The sequence below is a fragment of the Chionomys nivalis genome, chromosome 16 (assembly GCF_950005125.1).
Source record: "Chionomys nivalis chromosome 16, mChiNiv1.1, whole genome shotgun sequence".
Taxonomy (NCBI): Eukaryota; Metazoa; Chordata; class Mammalia; order Rodentia; family Cricetidae; genus Chionomys; species Chionomys nivalis.
Window position 1 is genome coordinate 31,551,168 of NC_080101.1, and position 19,483 is coordinate 31,570,650.

Genomic DNA, 19,483 nt, shown 5'->3' on the forward strand with positions numbered 1-19,483 from the left:
ACATGGATCAAAGAATGCATGCTGCTGTTCAGTTTATATTCTCACTTAGAAAGTCTAGGATTCCAGGCAGAGAATGGTGGCACTCACAATGGGCAGATCTCATCACCCCAATTGATTCAATCAAAACAGCCCTTAGAGTACACTCAAAGGACCAACTCACAGTTGATTCTAGATTCGGTAAAAATGACTGCCTCTACTCCCATTGCAGTATGTGTTCCACCATTCCTGGTAAAATGTGTGTGTGTGTGTGTGTGTGTGTGTGTGCATGTATATAAACACACATACACACACACACATACACATATATGAGGAAGCTTGTTCATTCCCAGCTGCCCAGACTCAAAATAACCACACAGTAGCTATATTATTTAAATCACCACTTGGACTATTAGCTCTAGTTTCTTATTGGCTAGCTCTTACATCTTAATTTAACCCATTTCTATTAATCTGTGTATCGCCAAGTTGCTGTGACTCACCGGTTAATGTTCTGTCTAGCGTCTGTCTCTGGTGGGGCTACATGGCTTCTCTTCACTCTGCCTTCTTTCTCCCAGAATTCAGTTTAATTTTCCCCACCTAGCTCTGTTATGCCCTGCTATAGCCCCAAAGCAGATTCTTTCTTAACCAATGGTAATCACAGCACACAGAGGGGAATCCCACATCATCTATTCATACACACACACACACACACACAGCTAGGTACTGAAACAAGGCTTTTGTCTATGCTAAACAAGTACAGCATCAATGATTTATATCCCCATGACTGTTTTTGAACTCCAGGCTTCAGACAAGCTAGGCAAGTACTAATAAACCGATCAACATCCCAGTCCAGACTCTATTCTTTACCTGAAAGCCCAGATTCTATAGATTCACTTTAGAACTCATGTGTTTGGTTGTAAACTTCCATTTATTCACAGCGTAGGATTTAGGGTCTTGACTTCTTGCTATGGTGAGTAGAGATGTCCTAAGATCTCTTGTGTTCAGCTATGGAAGGAAACTCATACATCCCAAACAAAACCTGATATTCCTTGTCATATGGGCTTCTCTCACTTAGCTACCTGTATCATAAAGGCAATACTACTAGAATAGATAGAAACACCCCTATTATAATACAATATCAAAAGATCATGCATGTACTGCCCATCAATTTTTCCAGAATCTATCAGACTGACCCAATCTCAGGTCTCTTCCACAATTAAGGGAAGGTAGTCTCAAAGCCTTAATTCCAGCAGAGGAGGGTTCTTGTGATTGACCCTAGAGTTGTTATCCCTTATAACGGCTAAATCAAAATAACCTGTTGAGGAAAAAAATAGACAGAGGGAACCAGACAGAAATGTATGGTCTAGGTTGTTGTGTAATTAGATTAAAGTTTCAAAATAAAGCGAAAAATGTGGCTCTAGCAGAACCTGAGCAGAACCAGAGGGTAACTCAACCAACCAATTCTTTTTTTATTCTGCTTGCTTGGTTGTTTACACAAATGTCGATGTATCTGCCTGCTGGTACTTCCTTGTGTTGACGATAAATTAATGTGATAATTAGTTCTCATTGTTTAAATGATTTTATTTTAATGAAGAACATACCTCCTAGTCTTTTGAATGGCAGATACACCTGCATCCTTCCTTGGGCAATTTCCCGTATTGAAACCATGTCACCTGAAGCGGTGACACTCTCGATTTAAAGCAGTGTGGTAACAGATAACAGTGACAGCATGAGATTTCAGGGCTAGAAAGAGCCTGAGGCGAACAGATTATGTTTAGGCACTGACAAAACACAGACACATTATTCAGTTTTTGCCCAAGCAAGTTAATTTATTCCAAACTTGTGAAGCTTTGTTTTGATAACTTCCAAGCTTGTTCTCGGCTCAGCGAGCTTGCTTGACTGAGAAGTATTTCCTTCTCAGCACTCCCTTTAGTCACTACAAATTCTATTTGGGGGACTAATGAGCTGAGATCATAGAGTGAGCCCTTAACGGCAGAGTCATGGTGCTATACTTTGTATTCTGTGTATCTGGTCCAGCGTGTGCATGAAGGGTCATGATTTAACGTGTGTGTAATTGGAACAGTAAGCTTATAGGTGTTTTAAGGGATTGAAATTTGGTCCAAAATCATAGAAGATTACTCCATGTTGTCAATTATTTTAAAGACTTCTAATCACTAGTCTTTCTCTTTCTGCTTTATTCAATGGATCCCACTTTCCCATTCACTGAGTTCATTCTGGTAACTAGCCTAGAAATATTTAAATCTTTGATTTTACATCTTGCCATAGTAAAACTATGTTACAACACAAGTTGTGCTAGGAAATAGGTAATATAATTAATATCAAAGTTCTTAATTCATTTATAGTTCCACTAAAAACAAAATCTCACCACAGGGCTATAGACCTCAGCGGTTAGAACAATGCTCTTTCAAAAGACTCAACACCCATGTCTACACCAGCACACATGTGCACATACCCCTAAATGCGTAAACACAACATAGGTATAATTTAAAAATTTAATAACACCTATGTAATTTAACAAATAATTTTTGAATACTGTAAGGATTGTTATTTATATATACAGCCATTTACATGAGGTCTGCATTAACTTCATTGGGTACATGTGCAAAGTGCATGAATCATTAATATGATATATTCAGCCATAAACATATTTGTAAATTACAACATCTTTGAAAGATAGGGAGAGAACTTCAATTGGTTGATACATTTATTCAAATAACAAGAATTATTTCCTTTGAGTAAAGCTATTAATTGGGAAATCATATTCAATAATATTTAAAATGCTTCCCTGTAATATTATAGCATGCTCAACATAATGTTGTTCATATTTCTTTCCCTAGGTAAAAGATTTGTTCAACCATAAACACAATATTACATTTTATTTGGTATAAATGAGTTTTTCTTATACTATGTATTCTACCCATTTTCAAGAGACTGTTTATGGTTATGATTAATACTTTCTAATCACAATTCGTTTTCATGTTGTCCAGGTGCATTCTTGTCATCACCCAAGGTTTCTACTTCTGGTGTGGGCAGCGGGACTACTTGCCTTGGTTAAATTGAATCCTTACTACAACGGTGACAGAGGATTGTGAAAAGGCAGGTCATTTGAAATGATTCAGCTCTGTCATTGAAAATGATACAGGTCATAGAGGCTCTAAATGACCCATAATAGGATCTGGGTGTTTGGATGCGCTGATAATCAGAAATTATTAGCAGAATCCATCCTGGTTTGACGTAAACCCGGAAAACACAATGTTCCAGAAGATTCAAGTTTCCACACATTAATAGGTCTGAGCTGTCTCCGGGGTCTGTATCATCTCCAGAGAGAAAGAGAACACTGGATGAAGAAAGTATGGATTATATACATATTAGAGTACTACTCAGCAGTAAAAAACAATGACTTCCTGAATTTTGCATGCAAATGGACGGAAATAGAAAACACTATCCTGAGTGAGGTGAGCCAGACCCAAAAAGAGGAACAGGGGATGTACTCACTCATATTTGGTTTCTAGCCATAAATAAAGGACATTGAGCCTATAATTCGTGATCCTAGAGAAGCTGAATAAGAAGGTGAACCCGAAGAAAAACATATAGGCATCCTCCTGAACAGTAACCTTCATCAGGCGATGAAAGGAGACAGATACAAAGACCCACATTGGAGCACAGGACTGAAATCTCAAGGTCCAAATCAGGAGCAGAAGGAGAGAGAGCACGAGCAAGGAACTCAGGACCGCGAGGGGTGCACCCACACACTGAGGCAATGGGGATGTTGTATCGGGAACTCACCAAGGCCAGCTGGCCTGGGTCTGAAAAAGCATGGGATAAAACCGGACTCGCTGAACATAGCGGACAATGAGGACTACTGAGAACTCATGAACAATGGCAATGGGGTTTTGATCCTACTGCACATACTGGCTTTGTAGGAGCCTAGGCAGTTTGGATGCTCACCTTACTAGACCTGGATGGAGGTGGGTGGTCCTTGGACTTTCCACAGGGCAGGGAAGCCTGATTGCTCTTAGGGATGACGAGGGAGGGGGACTTGAATGGGGGAGGGGGAGGGAAATGGGAGGCGGTGGCGGGGAGGAGACAGAAATCTTAAATAAATAAATAAGTAAATAAATAAATACAAATAAAAATGTTAAAACCATAAGGGATCAATTGAATATATACCTAAAGAACAAAATGGAGCAGCAAACAAGCTTCATTATTCAGCATTTCTTTTACTTTTCTACAAATATATATATATATATATATATATATATATATATATATATATGTTGAAATAGAGAATTTTTGAGGTTATGGATTGTTAGTGGTTGTTATATATATACATATATATATATATACAAATAATAGTGATTGTTTCACATCTGTATACAAAATGCGTAAGTTGTTATATTGCTAACTTTTCTGTTCTTCTGATAAAACACCATAACTGAAAGCAATAGAAAAGGAGTTTTTTTGTGGCTTATGCTTTGGGAGCAAGAGTCCATAATGGGCAGGGGAGGCATGGCAGCAGGTGGCCAGAACAGGAGTTGAGGAATCACGTTTTCAACTTTAAAAGGCAGCAGAGAGAGCAGACTGGCAGTGGGTAATGCTGCAAACTCTTCCAGCATGTCCCTAGCACAGAGGGTTTTTTCCTCCAGCAATGCTCAAATTCCAAAAGCTTCCAAAAATTCTCCCGAAAGTGCCACCATTTGGGGACCAAGTGTTCACATATGAGAACCTGTGGGTAACTTTTCTCGTTCAAACTGCCACAATTATACTCATTAAATATATACACTTTTACATGTTAGTCATATCTCAATAAAATACTTTAAAAATAAAAATTGTGAATCAGAGGTCTCTAATATAATTCTTTGATACAAGAGTCATGTGTGTGTACATATATGGGCATTAGATCAAGAATTTAGTTTCTTTCTAAAAATCATTCACTGGCCTCATCATAAAGGAAAAGAACATTCTTCAAAATAGCAATTCAGGGAAATCAGAAGAAAAGAATAAGTTGAATTAAGTGGGAACTTCGTTTTTAAGATTTTTGGTGGAGTAAATTTGGCAGGAGAGAATTCTGTGTTAACTTTGGTAGTAGTGAAGAAGTTCTGTAAAACTTAGAAAGATTTTATCAATATTTTCCTGAGGGACATCAAAGTTTTTACAGGCATGAATTAGCAAGCATATCAATAATGCATGATCACAAGATGACTGCCTACAACAGTTTTTAAATGTTTTTTAAATTGAAAAAAAAATTGCATGGATACAGTATCACGAGTTTCTTTATGCCAAGTGAACCTATCAAAGAGTGAAACCAATTAGTATATACTGTATGAACTTCCTTGTCTTAAAGACTTACTTTTATTAAAATGGGTGATGCAAATTATATTCTTTTTAACTTCTATTCATAGATAGTTTTATATACTTAGTTAACTAATTAAATAAATACTAGCTGAGATTTTTCTTTAATAAAGATCTTAGTGGTAACCAGGAGACCTACTGGAGTTTACCTCATATGACATGTTAAGAAGAAGAAGCAAATATTTTCTAATAATCATTTAGATAAAAATAATTTTACAGAATAATGGATTCCACAGTTATTGGGTATGTAATATGTTCCCAGTACCTAATTTTACAAACTCATTTAATAATTTCATCCATCCCTTTAAGTAAATACTTTGTTATCTTTTCTATTAATAAAGAAGTTGGAATATAGTAAACATCAGAAATTTTCCAAAAGTTAGCCTGACCAGCAAATAACAATTCCAGTATTCAAATTTAAAAAAGACTAGATACAAATTCTGTACTCAAAATCATATTGTTCAAAGAAATGATGGGAAGGAAACTTCAAGAAGATAAAGCAAAATATTAAAAGATATTCCTGATTTAAAAGAACATGCATTGAATGTACTATTTAAACTGGAACCTAGAAAGAGTTGGGAAAGACCAAGGAAGGGGTAGGATAAAGATAGTTCGAACAAAGCATCACCCCAAGCTAGAACTTTAAATTTAGAAAGGCATTTTCAGCACACATGCAGCAAAAGAGGTTACTGTGACTGCATAAAAAGTGTCTGTTAGTTAGGGATCAAACAAAAAGGAATGAAATTTATACCCAACAGACAAGGGAAGTCAATTATAGATAAATAAGCCTGGATTGATATTATTCCTGGGATATAGTGAATGAACACAAAGGGCAAGAATAAACCATATTTAGACCTTGTGAGTAAAACAGAAGATACCCAGTTGCTTGGAGAGCACCTAACAGCAGCATTCATAACAGAGAGATGGAGTCAAGGATGCATCTGGGACGTGAGAAAAAAGGCACAGCTGGGAAACAGAGGACACTCGCTTCTGAGTTGAGATTTCTGGCCTAAAGAGTTCATTGCTTGTGTGTTTGTTTGGGAGACTCAAGGTCTGATCAGATATTTGTTAGTCTTAAAGAGTTATTTTTTATTAGACTTAAGTAAAAACTCTCAGTGAGAACAGCCCATAACTCTTGGCAATCTGTTCCTGATATTTTTCTTTGGCTCCCTTCAGCCTCCTGGGCAAAAGCTCAGCCATTACTCCATATTTTTCTTGTTATGCTGTTTTTAGAACACAATGTTGTTTGTGTTGCAGGACATGGACACATGGCGCAACAAGATTGTTGCCTCTTATGTGCTTTGGTGCTGGGCTTCTTACCTTCTTGTTAAGGGCTTTCTGACAACAGGTTGGGACACGTCTTTGACTTTAGAGACATGAAAAACCTTTTGGATTCTGTGAGTTCTTTTGGACTCTTAACAACTGAGATGCAGTATTATCTGTCAGTCCGGGAATACCCTTCTCTCATTTTGGTCAGAATAACCAAGTTGAGAAAACTGAGACTGGCACCCACAATGCCTCCCCAGACAGATTTGTGCTTCTTCTCTACAGTGCCCCTTGGTCCATAAAACAAGAATGTCCTTCTGAAATGAATCAAGGCACTTTGATTCATGGGAAAAATTTGTTTGCAGTTCCCACATGTTATTAGGGCTACACAACCTGTGATGGCTAGTTTATGTTAACCTCACACAAGCTAGAGTCATTAGAGAAGAGAACCTCAACTGAAAAAAAAAATGCTTCCAAAAGACCTGACTGTAAGTCATTTTCGATCAGTTGGAGAGGACCCAGTGCATTGTGTAGCCATTCCTGGGCTGGTGGTCCTGGGTTTTGTAAGAAGATAAGCTTAGCAAGCCATGAGGAGCAAGCCAGAAAGCAGCAGCTCTCCTCCACTGCTTCTGCCTTAGCTCCTGCCTCCAGGTTCCTGTCCTGCTTGGGTTCCTGTCCTGGCTCTCTTTGATGATGAGTTGTGATATGAAGCATAAGCCACATGTACACTTCCCTCTGCAATTTGCTTTTGGTCATGCTGTTTCATCACAGCAAGAGAAACCCTAACTAAAGTGCAACCCTTCTGCTCCTCATTCAGAGCAAAAGCGGGCTATTACTGTGGGCACGCATTTTTCCTAGAAAGTAAGAAATGTCCTCACTATTCTCTTCAGTGACTCGCTGGCGGACAGTGGGTGGGGAGGAGATATTCAGCTTCATCTTCACATGGCCAACTGCATATGAGAAACTAAAAAGGAGTTTTGGTTTGCTACCCGATATTCCCATTATTAGAATTATCTTAAATTATGGGATTTTCTTTCAAAGTATAAAAAAAAAATTCTCTATTGAAAAGGATTATTTATTGAAATAGATTATTAAGCGGTTCAAACATAGAACAAAATATAAATGACTATGAACATGGGCTTATAATTGGAATACAGATGACAAGGTTCAAGGAACTGCCATAGAGCAGAGGGTAACATAATTGAAGGTGAAGAACAAAAGGCATAAATCCATTCCAAAAACCTACCTGACCTGTCTATACAGGTCTGTCTGCTTGGCTCATGAGAGGGAAACCTACTTCCAGGTGAGACTTGTATAGCTGCTAAATCTGATGTTTCCTTTTCCATTAAGGCACTTATACAATAAGTGATTTTACACACAGTTTTGGTATGTTTAGTGTAATACTAGATATTGTGGATATTTACTGAACAGGAATAGCTCATGTCATTACCACTGTTTTTATTAAACTGCTTCTGTCAGCCTTTATGCTTATTTCTGACTTCATTTTGTTTTTGTTGTTGAAGTGTGGTTAAAATGGCTAAGGCTCAGTTGTGCAGTTATTAGATCTCTATCACAGGTTTGCCTCCATCAGAGAAAACAGAAATAATTAATAACTCATGTTATTAATTAATAACAATAATTAATAACTCAAGTTAGTGGCACCACTGTTTTGTCTCAAGCCTTGGTCTGTTATTTGCTCAATAAATCTGTCTATACCTTGGTTGAAAGTTGTACTGTGTCCCTCTGTGGTATCAATGGGAGCAATAAATAATATCTTTGGATTGTTCTGAAAACTAACTTAGCAAATAGCTGTGTTAAAAACAGTGCTTGGTATATGGAAACTATTCAGTAATTATTATATAATTCTTTGTTGGACTTGATAATGTTAATATGTATGCATGTGTGTGCATGTGTGTGTGTGAGAGTTCATAATATGGACATATAATTTTAAACTATATTTAATTCCAAACATCCAAATGAAGCATGGAGATTTATTGCCAGACATTATTATTACATCGCCGTTTCAACTTTCAAAAGTTTAGGCAGAATAAAAAGTTTTAACTTGATTGGCCTAATAAAAAGACACCAGTGCATTGCATCCCACTCCAGGGTTTTGAAAGATTAAAGTGAATAAAAATATGGATATCCTTAGCAGGTGTGTCTCTAAGAAAGCCACGAACAAAGAGAGTGTGTGCCACCAAAGCATTCTGGAGCGAAGTCCTCATCGCTCAGCTGGGAGTCCCCGAACAAAGCTGCTGAAAACCAGGCAACTTGAAATGAAGATTAAAAAAATGGCTGTTTTGAGGTTTCCCTTTTCTTCTATTGAGGAACAGGCAGTGTGCATTTCATACTAAACTAGAATTGGGTATTGTAAAGGACCAAGACTCTCCTTCAATAGACTTCTGGCGATGTGCTTTAGGTGGAGTCTGTAGAGAGAATTAATAAGTACTGTCACTGGATTTTTCTAAACTTGGGAAATGTTTGCTTTGAAAATCACAATTTATAGTGAGTAACTCAATCAAAACCCCTTGACTATATTTTTTTCTCTCCTCTATCTTTCTTTTCATATATAGTTTTAGGTAATTAGTATAGCTAGGTTAATTTATTAAAATAATAAATTATATGTTTTAATTTTTAGTATTTAGACTAGCTGTTTTATGGAGTAGGTTGAAAATTACATAACTGGTTTACTTGACTTAGGAAGAAAGCAATGGTATATTCAATTTTATCTGTTCTAATGAAAAATAATTTTGAATATTTATGTCCTGAGGAAATATCACTTCTATGACATCAATTTGCTAGAAATATCATATTAATTAAATCTTTTATTTTTATGTGAATGTTACCTGCTTAAAATATTAGATTTTTATGAATCTTCTAACCTAGCTTTAATTACAGAACTAGACTGCCTTGCATTTTAATACCTTCCTTTAAAGAAAGGGTCAAAGCACCAAACCCAAGGATGGGAAAGCTTTCATTCACAATTTCCCTCTTGTTTAATAACTGTGAAATGTTGATAATAAAACATGAATTCATCTACATCTGGTCTGCTGTGCTGATTACAGGTTTCAAACTTGGTTAAGCCCCATTTTATTCAATTTCCTATTATTCTTTCTGGTTTCCTGACCATAGCTATCTATTTATGCTGCTACGGAGATGCTGTTGACAGTGTGATATGTCATCCTGAGGTGATTATGGGATAACATTGGTGCCTCAGATAGTAGGGTGATCTTTAATATTTCCTATGACTTAACTTACATTGAACAAATTAAAGAATGGTTTGTTTCATTTGTATTTTATTTATTTTGAATCCTTGTGTGCTGATGTGTGTGTGTGTGTGTGTGTGTGTGTGTGTGTGTGCAGGTGTGTACATGTCATAGCCCACAAGGGGAAATTAGAAGACAGCCTGCTTGAATTCATCCCCTCCCACCATATGAGTCCTGAAATCTATTTCAGGTCATGAGGCTTGGGGTCAGGAGCCTTCACCCACTGAGTCATCTTGCTGACCCTGAAACACTGTTTATAAAGCAGTAATGAGCATAGCTAGCTTATATAGGGGTCATCATTTCTCCTTTTCAAATTACTGGATCCAAAGGAAATAAATAAAAGTAGAGAAGATGCAAATGCCATCTAGTTACTCATTAGTCGCTGAGTGAGTCGTCTATTCCCAATGTAGAGTGCATCCTTTCTCTTAGAAGAAATCTAACTCGACTGTCAGTGCACTTCCTCTTGCGGTGCTGCAATCAGTCAGATGCTCCTCAGAGGCTGCTTTGCTATTGGCCTTCCTCTATTGTCTCAGGAATGCACTTTCCGTCGTGAACCCTGAATCTTCATTCTTTCTGTGTACACCCTACACTACTGTGCAAGAATATAAATATGGTGAAGAAAATGTCAATAATAAGGTAATTTTCACCATCTGAGAGAAGAGGCCAGAGTAGATTTTTGCTATGAAAAATAAAATTCTTCTGGCTTTCCTATTTTGAAATAAAGTCTGAGAAATGTTAGATCTATTTGTGGAACAGAGAAGAATGTTGTGTTTTATTTTTTAAAATCTGTTCATTCAAAACAAAAAATCATTTTCCTCTGAATCAACTGTGAATATATATATGAAAATTTATAGCTATATGCTCTTTAACCAAGGGTAATTCACTTACAATATGTGTTTTATGTGTTTTTCCCTTCAAAAGAGATGGGAGTGATGTGGGGGGAGGAGAAGAGGAGTGGGGGGAGGGGGAGGGAAGTGGGGGGAGGGGGAGGGATGTGGGGGGAGGGGGCATTATTTGGGAGGAGGGGAGGGAAATGGGAAACGGGGAGCAGGTGGAAATTTTAATTAAAAAAGAATAAAAATAAAAAAAAACAAGAGATGGGAGATCATTCTTATTTATTTTCAAAGATGCTTTAACATACTCCCATAAACATAAAAAGTTAATTCACTACATTTTGAGTAACATGTCATTTTGCTTATCTATAATTATTACTCTATACTTTGTCTTCAAAAATAAGTAAAATTTATAGTGTTGATTATAGAAATTCAATTGTACAACACTAGACTCCTAAATAGAGTCCTTTTTGTTTGAATAGTAACCAAGTCTAGATTGGCAACAATCTAAAAACTATTATCTTTAAAGTTATTGCTGGAACCATATATCACTCCTCTTAAATGATACTTTGTGTCGTCATCACTACAGCATGGTCATGATCATGAAATTGACTCACCATAGTTTCCTATTTAAGAAACTAATTCAAGTGTGATTTTGTTGACCACGCAAATGTATTTGGACACATTTCAACTTATTCATGTTTCAGAGGTATTTTCTGGCTACTAAATCCTCATTTTTTTGTATTTTAAGTATTAGCCTTCACTTTGAATTTTTCATTCTGTCAAATTTCTAAATTTTTAAATCTGTTTATTCTTATTGTAGTTTTTGAACCAACTCAGTTAAACTGCATCTAGCAATTCTTATGAAACTAGATTTTCATATTTTTCCTCTTCTGTACTCTGAAGATGTATATTTGTCTTTTTTTTTTCCTTTTTCTGAAATCATCTTAGTGGAAAGTACTTAATGCACATATAACATGTCCAAGAACTCCCTGCTGGATGGGCTTCTATCCTGCTCATATCCTGTATTGCAGACTGATAAAACATCACAGGCAGCTTTAACTTACTGCCTGGGAATTATAGTTTGGGATGTATTCCTTATACAATACATTCGATTGTCAGCACAGTAATCCGAATTTATTTCTGTTGAGACTCCTCAACTGCTACTCAGAAACCAATACCTGTTTCAGTCATGCCAACATATCTCACATGGTTTTGTGTTTCTCATTTAAACTTTATGTGTTATTAACTTAATTTTTGTTTAATGTCTGTGGTGGTCTGATTGCTTCTTTTGCATTTATATTATTTATTTTATTGCCATAATCTATTTTTCATATGTGTCAAGCAATAACGCTTCTAAATTAGAATGACTGCTTATTAAAAGTTAAAACATGACAGCAAATTGCAAATATAATACACATTTCTTCTACAATAAAGATGTCAAACAAAAATATTTCTTTGTTTTGTTTTATTTATGTTTGACAAGATTTGATTGTTTATCACGTTTGCCGCAAATGTACAAACCTCCCATTTAAACCATCTCAGCGTTGGGTATTAAAGCTGTGTGGTACCACACCTAGCTCTGTGATCTTTAAATATCATTGCAAACTAAAGTTTTTATTCCTTTTCGGGAACATGCAAACTCCAACTTAGAGATTGTGTGCTGATATAGATCAGAGAGAACACAATAACACTGTTGAGAAGTCTTGCTGTGCGCATATATCGTTCTTAGATGAATCAGGCATGCAAACTGAGTTCCCCGTGCTTGTCAGCAAGTTTAATACTTTTCACACAATAAACCATCTCCCCAGCATCCAGCTGCCCATATAAATTCCAGAGAAAGATGCCATAGTGTTCTTCTTACTGATATCTACATTATTTTTTTCAGACAAGGTTCTCTTAGAGATCCTTTCTGGAACTTGCTGTTTTGGCAAACCCCTGGGATCCTACTCTCCCTAGTCTTTGCTGCTGGAACTGGAGTCACAGATAGGTGCTGCGACACCTGACTTTTTTTATTAAGTGACAGGGTTTCTCTGTAGCTTTGGAGCTACACTTTCTTTTTTTAGAACTGAAGTCTTTGTGTTTGTGAAGAAGGAGCTTTACTTACTGACCATGTTGCCATTCCTAGAAAGAATAGTTTTTTCATGTGAGTGGAGATAGAGAAGTAACAGAAGGCACCAGAAAAACTCCATGCATCTTTTCTGTTTTTGATTTTTTTTTAAAGAGCAGCTTGCCTCTACTTTCTGAGTGCTGCGATTAAAGGCGTGAGCCACCATGCCCTGATACTCAATACATCTTAATTATCATTTTAATTTGCTTTTAGCAAGTATTTTTAAATGATTGGTCCTATAGAAAACTAAAATCTAAATATAAATTATTACTGGAGTCTTACTGCAGATTAATGTCTACCATTTCATTTTGTCAGTTATACTTACTTGACACTCCATAATTTCCTATAGAAGATTCATAAACAAGGGGAATGAGAGCCATCTGTCTGACAAACTCATGTGCTGGGTGTCTATTACCAAGTGAATTAATTCTTAAAACAATGACTAGTATTTTCGTGTACTATGCATGTTGTATAGAGAAATTATGGGACATGAATTAAAGTTCCTGATAAAAATCTACTTCAAGTAATCATTCTAAAACCTAAACAGGGAACCCTCTTCTTCATTTAGAAAAATATTTATACACTACTGTATGTAGAGTAAGAAAACATTTCGATTATGAGTGCTTGTTTTCATAGTACAACAATCACTCTCAAGAAAATATATGTGATTGAATGTGGGTTTTCTTTGTGGTACTTTATAATCTGGACTCTATTTGAGCATCTTGGAAGTCCCAGACAGATATAATTTCCCTCGCTCTATTTTGCAATTTAACAAAAGCCATAATAACAGCATTACCCTGGGAAGCACTTTTTAAGTGGCAGTGTAGAATCACAATAAAATTTTATGGCTAATCACCGTCATTGTACCAAGATATATATTGCTCTGAATATTTCTATGCCTTCTTTTTATTTCTAGGAATTGACGAGTGACACGGGAAGACAGCATCATGAGCTTTAAGGACTTCTAAGCTGTTCTGCAAATTTTGAAACATATGAGGTAAATGTTGAGTTTATTTTAGATATGTTTTGGGGATGAAAGTGAATACCATCTTAAAACTTGTTAAACTCTTATATTTTATGGAACGTATTGCAAACTACTTGGATTCTGATTATATTTGCTTAGTGCCTTTATGAAAATTCTAGCATATTCATGGGTTTTACTCTGCTTACTTTTTATTTTTTTAAATTATGGATTTTGCAAGAGTATCTTCTGACTTTACCTCTGATTATGTAGGAACTTGGGACTGAACTTAAGTCTTCTAACTTCTTGGCAAGTGTCTTTAAGCATACCCATATATTAGTGCAACTCTCAACCCTCATCTATTGATTAATACAGAGTTCCACAATTGATCAAGGTGCGGAAAATAAGAGTAAGTGAAGTAATCAGCTCTACGTGGCTCTATCTGACCTTTACCCCCAAGACCTGGGAATGGTCATGAAAGAGGCCTGCAAAGAGTCTAAGAGTCAGAAGTAGTCAGTATCTGACAGGAAGCATTTGTTGGACGTGATAACACCAATGCACTCTTGTCAGCTCTGGCTGCAGGCACAAAATTTGCAGACAAGCCATAGCAACTGACAGCACAGATGGGAAAGAGCTCATGAAGTCCAGTCCCTAACTGAGGAGCTACTGACGTTTGATGGTTTCTAGGTGCGTGAGAGACGGTTCTTTTCACACATACAAATGCTAAAAGGCTATCTATAAATTGTCCCGTACCCATGCACATAAGGCAAAACTAAGTGGACTCAGAGACTTTTAAAAATGGAGAGAGAAAGACACAGGAAGAGCACATAAATGGGAGAGGAAAGTGTCAGGGAGGGAATGGGTGGAATTTGGTCAAAATATATCATATGGAAGTCTGAAAAGGAACCAAGTGGCGTATGATGTCTGAGAGCTGCAGATGGATCTTTATGAGTGCTTATGCTTTGTTTATTGATACAGGGTATGCAGGAGTCTACAGAGAAAATATAAATTTAAAACTGGGTTACTCCTGCCCTTTCCCCTCATTAGTTCTAGTAGCTACGTCTTCCGTGTTTTATAGATGTGTAGTGCAGGTATCCATCTCCTGAAACTCCTGCCCACATTTCTAGCTCTCCTGGCTCTGTTTATGATGTCTGCATCAAAATTTCATGGATGAATGAGTGCTTCTCTTCTGTTGTTTGATGTTAGACTGAAACCTTTGTAATCTCCCATTGTCTGTACACCTAAACTAAGAAAGAAAAGGGGTATGGAAATAAGGATTAGTGGGAAAATAAGGCATCTCTGAGGAATATTGGTGCTGCATGCCTATAAGCCTAGTACTCAAGAACCTGAGGTAGGAATATTGTGAGTTCCATGTCCAACAGTACTACAATAGTAAGGGCTTGTGTCAAAAATCTAGAAAAGTAAACACAAAATAAATTTAGATGAGAATAAAATTCACTTGAGTCTGAAAAGATGTATGAGGCTACCAATTCTGCCCTTGTGAATATCAAAATACAGGACTCACAGAAAATTTCTTTCTACCCCATACCATTTATCTCAGACCAATAAAATATCAAGGAAAGGATGATATATTTACAGATGGTCTAATTACCTCAAATGGTGATTACACAGAAATACATAACTACATAGCAGTATAAGAAACTGGCTTTTAGCCGGGCGGTGGTGGCACACGCCTTTAACCCCAGCACTCGGGAGGCAGAGGCAGGCCGATCTCTGTGAGTTCGAGACCAGCCTGGACTACAAGAGCTAGTTCCAGGATAGGCTCCAAAGCTACAGAGAAACACTGTCTCAAAAAATAAAAAAAATAAAAAAAGAAAGAAAGAAACAAGAAACTGGCTTTGGTGGAGAGGAAACAGACACAGAAATGTGTGTTTTCTGAGCAGAAATGCGGCCCTAAATAAGAAAGGAAAGAAACTGTGGAAGGCAGGAAGAAGGAAGAGTGGGAAGTTAAAGGAAAGGAAAGGACAAGAATATTTAAAAAATAATCTTCGTCCAGGAGTAAAACATGAAACCTTGAAGACGAAATGTACAAGAATGCTGATGTCATTGCTAAAATTTAAATCTATTTTTTTTTTTTTTTGATTTTCGAGACAGGGTTTCTCCGTAGCTCTTGTAGACCAGGCTGGCCTCGAACTCACAGAGATCCGCCTGACTCTGCCTGTGCTGGGATTAAAGGCGTGCGCCACCACCACCTGGCTTAAAATTTAAAGCTTACAGTTCCAAAACTTAAGCATCACACCAAGACACACAGCTCACAGTTTACAATAATGTCCATTATATTCTCTTGGATGGGGTAATAGAAGAATTGACAGTTACGTGAAAAGACTCAGAGACACTGCTAATTTGTTCTTCATAAACTGTCATTTACAAAGTTCTTATAATCAGAAGAGAATATTTTAATGACACTTAAATATGTTAAATTTGAAATGGTTCAAAGACACCATCTAACGCAATTACTCCTTGAAATATTTCTTAGCCTCTTCTTTCACAGTGCTTACTGTGGGTTTTAGGAATTCTGATAAATTAACCTCTTCTTCTTGTTTGAATTTACATAAATTTTAAAGCTATCTCTTATCCTGAAAACAAAAAAACTCACTGTTTTCCGATGTGCCTTGATAGCAAATATTTGCAAGGATATTATATTTTGACATGCTGAAAGTGAAATGCATATTATTACTTTATGAAATTATTAGAAATTATTTTGAACATTAAAATTCCATTTGCTTGTAAAGGGGTGTTTTAAAAATATCAAAACCTCGTGAAAATCCCTTCAGCACTGACAACTTTCATTTTAATAAAAGTTTGCATCACAAAGAAATGAAAAGATAGATCCTACATCTTCTGACTCATTCTAAGATTAGATCAGCTCACTGCCATCCTCAGCCTTTGGAGAAAAAGTTGTCCTGGGGCTATACCCACTGGGTCTGGATACCGTGCAATCAATTGACTTCTGATTTCGACCAGTTGTGGGTTTCTATAATGATCTCTGCATTCTGAAAAATGAAGTTTCTTTGGTGAGGGGTGAGAGATTGCATTTATGGTTATCAGGTAAGTTTTATAATGCACGTTAGGAATCATGCCAGTCTTTGACATTAATAGGTTTTCTCTAAGCCCCATGATGACCTCACTATCCTAAATAGTTGGCTAGGTTTTCAGTACCAGACATGATTTTTTTCTTGTTGAGTGGGCCTTAAGTCCAATTAGAGAGCTGTTGGTAGCCAGGTGGTGGTGGCGCACACCTTTAATCCCAGCACTTGGGAGGCAGAGACAGGCGGATCTCTGTGAGTTCAAGACCAGCCTGGTCTACAAGAGCTAGTTCCAGGACAGGCTCCAAAACCACAGAGAAACCCTGTCTCAAAAAAACAAAAAAACAAAAAAAAAAAAAGAAAAAAAAATAGAGAGCTGTTGGTAACTGCCGAGATATGGTGTCATTATTGCACCTCTGGTAATATTTTTCTCTTCTAGACCATGTTATTTGTAGGTGTCACAATTGTATAGGAATGTGGACTGCTTTCTCACTGAAAGCTTGTTAGAACTCTCTTGTAGTATGAAAGACACACCAAAGGAAGGATGTTTTCAGGTCAGACCTAGTTTGAACATTGTTTTCATCAGAAGTCTAACAGCAGTTTGTAAAACTATATATATTTTTTTGCAAATCTAGTATAAGAGTGTACAAGAGAAAATTCTACATAACAAAAGTACATTTGTTTGAAATCAAACTCTTAGAGCAAACACAATAATGAAGCAATGTGAATTTCAAAAGATTAAGTTTACTTGTTTGTTCAATACTGAATTCTAAATTGTTTGAGAAGATGGATATTCTATGCAAATATGTTAACGTCAAGTTAGAGGAGGTTAAAATTTTTGTCACACAATACTTAAGCATGATCCAGAATGGAACTATTTGTTTTGCTGTTGTTTAACTTTGACTGGTTGGTGGTTGGTTGATTGGTTCGTTTTGATTTTAAAATAGGATTATATGGGTTTATTTTAAGTAGCAAAAAGTACAGAACAAAAAACAAAATAAAAAGCAGAAAAAAATCCTGTGAAATTGGAGTTTGTCTTCAACACAGTTACCCACTGCATCTAACATATAATGTACATATACAATGTAAAGTTGACATATACTGTATATAACTATATAAATTCTGATATAGATGAAATCTGTTTTTTAAAACGGTATATCAATGTGTTGCCTAGCTGGGCTGCATACTGTCTTGTCCTCTTGAGTGTTGCCCTTACAAGTATTTGCCACTTTGTTGGTGCTTGGAGCTGTTTCTGTCGTATATTTAGCCTGCTTCTCACAATGGATTTGGTTGCTCGTTATCTCAGAAATCTGCCATTACATCATAGTCTTTTATGCAGAGAAGTAACATTTACATGAGCCATTACATCATTTCATCTAATTTCATGGTGGTTTTTGATGGTCCACACTATCTTCATTTTAAGAAAACCTTTAAGAAATATCATGTAGAAAAATGGTAGAATTCTTTTAATTCTATTAATTATTGGGATAAACGTTAATTCATCTGTAAAATAGTATGCAAATAAATTATGGGAGAGTCTTTCCATGACTTTAACCATCTACCTGACATGAACTGCACAAATTAAGGCAGAATGTAGTATTGATTATAATCCAGGTCTCAGATTTAATTTATGAACCTGCAAAGGGGCAACAGCGACTCTTTATTCAATGACATCTGAAGACTAGTTAGTAACTAGTAGTGTGTAAATGATAACTTATAATCTGTCATGAACTACATGCTTTGCTATTTCTATAGCCTTGAATTAGATCCCAGGAATTAGTTTCCCATTAGTTCAATTTACAGCATAAATTTAAATCGCTTATGAATACTTTATTATTTTTAGTCATCCGGGGCTTTGCTCAAGACAAGATGTAGGCCTTTTAATTAGACTGTTTTCATGTATTGAATAAAATCATTTATTTCTAAAGAATATGTTAGCATCAGTTTGGATTTTCCTTTGTATTCTCTTCATGGCTATACTGGAAGCCTGTCTAGGTTATACCCTCTGATTGTATATCTCAGTATCATAGAGATTCCCAAAGTGTACATGCTTAAAAATCTATGGTTTTGTCTTTAATTATGAAGATAAAATATGTGAGCTTTAATGTTCATCCTAGTATATATTTATCAACATTTCTTAGAGTCAGTAGTGATCAACACTATAGTTACAAGATAAATATTTGCAGATGATTGCCTACATTTTGTGGCTTCCTTTCATTCATCTATATAGGTAAGATTTTTATCAATTGCTTAAATAAGACATTAAAGTCTTTGTGTTTTCTTTAAAGAAACACTTTCACTGAGACACAGATTATATCAATGGCCTCAACTAATATTGGTTTGTGTTATAGATACCAGAAACTCATTCCTGAATTAACTATTTTAATGTGTGGGTTTCTCTATTCTTCAGAAGGTGATCCCACTAAGAAAGCCATTGCACATATTTTCCTCCAGTTTGATTACACACCCAGCAAGGGTTCTCTGACAATTGATTGCCTATGACGTATAACCCTAGTGGATCAATTACATACATGTGTGTGGAGGGTTCTAAGAAACACAGAAGAAAAAAAATCTACTACTTAGCATGTTAACTACATCCAAATTTAGTCAAAATAGTTGTAGTAGAGAGGCCGCTGCTTGTTGGTTCCGGG

General features: G+C 36.3%; 1 protein-coding gene across 4 annotated transcripts in view; it reads left to right on the top strand.

The window, feature by feature from the left end:
• The window catches only part of Lingo2 (leucine rich repeat and Ig domain containing 2), a 1,034,729-nt gene that overhangs the window by 414,731 nt on the left and 600,515 nt on the right, over positions 1 to 19,483 (top strand). For 3 of the 4 annotated variants that reach the window (XM_057791061.1, XM_057791059.1, XM_057791060.1), the window contains one exon: positions 13,741 to 13,821. The gene's annotated coding sequence lies outside the window, so the exon portion shown is untranslated. Of the gene's footprint in view, positions 1 to 13,740; positions 13,822 to 19,483 lie in introns of those variants that run through there. The other variant, XM_057791063.1, reaches the window with a different exon arrangement.